Source organism: Sorex fumeus, unplaced genomic scaffold, assembly GCF_029834395.1.
Source record: "Sorex fumeus unplaced genomic scaffold, SorFum_2.1 ptg000046l, whole genome shotgun sequence".
Taxonomy (NCBI): Eukaryota; Metazoa; Chordata; class Mammalia; order Eulipotyphla; family Soricidae; genus Sorex; species Sorex fumeus.
In genome coordinates this window covers 7751739-7756309 of record NW_026606103.1, presented here as the reverse complement: position 1 = coordinate 7756309, position 4571 = coordinate 7751739, and the positions used below count along the sequence as shown (strand labels likewise).

The 4571-nt window shown below is 45.5% G+C and overlaps 1 non-coding gene across 1 annotated transcript; it reads left to right on the top strand.

The window, feature by feature from the left end:
• The first annotated feature begins 359 nt into the window (after positions 1-359).
• On the top strand, positions 360-519 carry LOC130031283 (U1 spliceosomal RNA). Its single transcript, XR_008793631.1, has one exon. It is a non-coding gene; the product is annotated as a U1 spliceosomal RNA (small nuclear RNA).
• The last annotated feature ends 4052 nt before the right edge of the window (positions 520-4571 follow it).

The following is a 4571-nucleotide window of genomic DNA, read 5'->3' as shown; positions in this document are numbered from 1 at the left end:
TTAATAGCATGGCCTCATCTAATAATATATGATCAGACTTACATAGAATGAATGATTCAGATAAGTTTCAGCCCTAGGATTATCAAGTAAACACACAAAATTTAATGCTGCTGAATCTGGCTACGCTGACAGAAATGCAACTATTCTCAGAGAAGATCAATATTTATAGTCTTAGAGTCATTCAATATTTAGGTTTGAAGCTGGTTTAGGTTTGAAACCAGGACCTGAGAAATCAGGGGTTTTGTTGCTCACTGCAGACAGCCCAACCCAGGAGAAAGCATTAAGTAAACTTCCAGATGTTGAGGTTTCAGGGTCACAACCACAGGCCTAGCAGAACACAGATTCAGAAATAATATAGTGTACTGCCACCCGGCAGGGAGATAGCATGATCACAAAGGTGGTTTCCCCAGGCCAAGGCTTTCCCATTGCATTCCACAAGTGCTGACCCCTGCGATTTTCTCAAATGTGGGAAACTCAACTGCATAATTTGTCATAGTGGGAGACTGTGTTTGCACATAGAAGGAAGGAAGGAAAGGAAGGAAGGAAGGAAGGAAGGAAGGAAGGAAGGAAGGAAGGAAGGAAGGAAGGAGAAAGAAAGAGAGAAAGAGAGAAAGAGAGAAAGAGAGAAAGAGAGAAAGAAAGAAAGAAAGAAAGAAAGAAAGAAAGAAAGAAAGAAAGAAAGAAAGCAAGCAAGCAAGCAAGCAAGCAAGCAATATAGGAAGCTTTCTTTTTCCACATTTAGAGAGAAATCTCCGTGTGAAAAGTGTCTCTCTCTCTGTAATCAGGAAGAAAAAGATGGTCCTAGATCATAAGAAACTCAGTGGAGAAACCACTAAATTTAGTTAACCTCTAGTTACCCTGTTTATTCAACTTTGTCTAATAACTTTACATAACTGCCTCCCCTACCCCAAATGCTTTCTTCATCTTTAGATGAAGATGGTGTTTCAGGAGGCTTTTGATTATAGGAAGGTGTAACAATGGAGTTGATGACTTTGACTCCCATTTATACATTGGTATACATGTTAATAGATTTCTGTTTGCTTTTCTCATTAATTTGTCTTTATTACAGGTGGATCTCAAACAGAAACCTAGAAAAGTGAAGCAAAAGTTATTTTTCTGTCTTCCACTTAAAGAGGAAAGATCTTAGTGGCAACCACTAAAATTATGTGATGTGCCCATCAAGTGGATAGGCCATGTTGGAGTGGGGGCTGGGGTGGGGAGGAAATCTGGGAGCACTGGTGAGGGAAGCTGGCACTGGTGAAAGGACTGGTATTGAATTATTGTGTGCCTAAAATGCAACTGTCAATAACTTCATAAATCATGGCTCTTTAATATCACTTATCAATTATCACTTATCACTTATCACTTATCACCATTAGTCGTCGATTTGCTCGAGCAGGCGCCAGTAACATCTCCATTTGTCCCTGTCGCGTGCTAGTGTAGCCCAATGGCATTTGTTCGCTCCCGGAACATGAAGGTCCTCATACCGATCGTTCATGATCTTGACAAAGAAGTCTGACCATCTGGAAGGTAGGCGGCCACGCGGTCTTTTGACATCCCGTGGAATCCAGTCGGTAACAGCTCTAGTCCAGCGGTCGTCTTTAAATCTCATTACGTGACCAGCCCATCTGATTTTCGACACCTTGGCAAATGAGACAGCGTCCCTGATTCTTGATCGTTGAGGGATGTCAGAACTCCAGATTCTTTCTCTCATTTGAGTGAAACGTGATATTCCAAGCATAGCTCTTTCTATTCTTCTTTGGGAGACCTGAATAGCGTTCTCATCTTGTTTGCGTAGGGCCCAGGTCTCTGAGGCATATGTTAATGCAGGAAGAACAGTGGAATCAAAGAGATGTGCCCGGAGCCGGAGGTTCTTCGTCCTCTTAGCTATTTCTTCGATGTTCTTGAAGGCATTCCAAGCCGCTCTCTTCCTCCTGCACAGCTCGGGTGCCAGGTCATTTGTCTTGGTGACCTCTCCACCTAGGTACACATAGCTGTTGCATTCGGAGATGGTCGTTCCGTTGAGAGCGAATGGGGCTTCAGGAACGAGGCTGTTTCTCATAAACATTGTCTTCGTAAGATTCAGCTGTAGTCCTACCTTTCCACACTCACGGTCAAAGTCGGCCAGCATTTGTGCCGCTTGGCTGATGTTTGGTGTTATTAAAACAATGTCATCAGCAAAGCGGAGGTGGTGTAGTTGCCGACCATCTATCTTCACTCCCATTCCTTCCCATTCCAGTCGTCGCATGATGTTCTCGAGGGTGGCACTGAAGAGTTTTGGTGAAATGGTATCACCCTGCCGCACCCCTCTCTTGACATCAACGATCACTTCTTTGTAGAATGGTGAGATCCTGATAGTGAATCCGCAATACAGCCCACGGAGGATCCTGATGTATTGGGCTTGAATGCCCTGATTGGCTAGGGCTTCAATGACCGCTTCCGTCTCAACAGAATCAAAGGCCTTCTTTAAATCAATGAACGTTAAACAGAGCAGCATCTTGAACTCCCGAGAAACCTCAATGAGCTTGGTTATCATGTGGATATGGTCGATGGTGCTGAATCCTTTGCGGAACCCGGCTTGCTCGCATGGTTGTCCTTCATCTAGTGTTCTGTCAATCCTATTTAGGATGACTCGAGTGAACAACTTGTAGATGACAGACAATAGGCAGATTGGGCGATAGTTGCCAATGTCATGGATGTCTCCCTTCTTGAACAGTAGTACGGTCCTGCTGGTTTTCCATTGGGATGGAACCTTGCATTCAGACAGGTAGCGAGTGAAGAGCCGAGCCAGTGTATTGATGAGTACTGACGGCAGGTTCTTCAGGTGTTCAGGTCTGACCTTGTCTGGGCCGGGTGCTGTTTGTTTCTTTACCAACAAAATGGCATGTCGGATTTCGGAAGGGAGAACATTGGGAACGACATATCCATCCTGTGGAATTTGGTATGTCGGCAAGTGGACATGGCTATCAAAGAGATTTGAGTAGAAGTCATGGATAATCTTCTCCATTGCCGTTCTGGAGGATGTGATGGATCCATCAGGACGTCGGAGGGCAGTCATCTTGGTCTTATAGTTGGCGAAGGACAGGCGGGCGTTACGAATACTTTTCCCGGCTTCTGCTACTACTTCCACTACCCAGCCGACGCCACACTCCAGGATGCTTTCCGGACCCGCGTGGCTGCAAGCGGCCGCGCGACACATCATAAGACACTAAATACCCATCTTCCGGAATTGTCATACCATATTTGATAGGGTTCAAATATGGTAACACCTACAAGGGTGATTAGAGTTCACCCCAAAAGCCTCTATCCCTCTCAGAAAGACTGGCAAGCTACCGAAAGTATTCCGCCCGCACGGAAGAGCCTGGCAAGCTATCCGCTGTGTATTCGATATGCCAAAACCAGTAACTACAACTGGTCTCATTCACCTGACCCTGATGGCTTCACCGACATGGCAGCACTGAGAAGGATGAGAAAGGAGAGGCCGACAAAATCTCAAGGCCGACCTAGGCTGCCACAACGAAGGAAGACAAAAATGATCATCTGTACTTTCAATGCACGTACGCTAGCATCAGATGCATCCATCAAGGACCTGATGGTACAAGCGCGAATGATCAAGTACGACATCATTGGTCTGACCGAGACAAGAAGGCACGAATCTCACTCACCATGCCGTTTTCGACACTGGAGAAGAATTGTTCCTCGGAACATGCGATAAAAGAGATGTTGGAGGCGTCGGTGTCCTTGTCAACACAAACTTGGCCAAGAGCATTGATTCATTCGAATGCCTAACAACCCGAATCGGACGTTTACATTTGAATAGATGTGGCTCACTGCCTGAAGTTTCTATCTTCGTTGTCTATGCACCAACATCTCATTATGATGAAAGAGAAATCAAGAAGTTCTACATGGAGCTAGAGAAGTTCTATAAAGAAGAGCACACCTTCTACAAGATCATTGTGGGTGATTTTAATGCCAAGATAGGACCGAGAAGATCAGCTGAAGAACTTCACATCGGGACCCATGGGCTAGAATGGAACGAACAGGGTGAGAGACTGTCTGAGTTCATCATGTCGACCAAGACCATTCATGGTAACTCACAGTTCCAGGAGGCAGAATCTAAACGATGGACATGGTAGTCTCCCAGTGGACGATTCCACAATGAAATAGACCACATCATATTCAATCGATGGTTTTGCCTGACTGATGTCACTGTTGTCCCAAAATTTCGAACAGGATCGGACCACCGACTCCTTCGTGCAAAATTCTACTTCACAGAGCGGGGAGAAAGGGCTGCAAAGTTCAAAAAGAGAACTCCCAGAATGACCACCAACTGGGAACTCTTTGATACTATTGCGGCAACATGGGAAGATGCCATTGTTGACAACATTGACGAGGAATACGATCGACTGGTTCAGCACCTCCATGAATGTGCGAGGAACGCCAAGAGAGAGATAGCCACAAAAAGTCGCCTATCTTCGAAAACTCTTGAGCTAATTCGCCAGCGTGGTTTGGCGCATGCCTCAGGCAACCACAAGCTAACGTCCGAGCTCACAAAGCAGTGCAGAGATGCG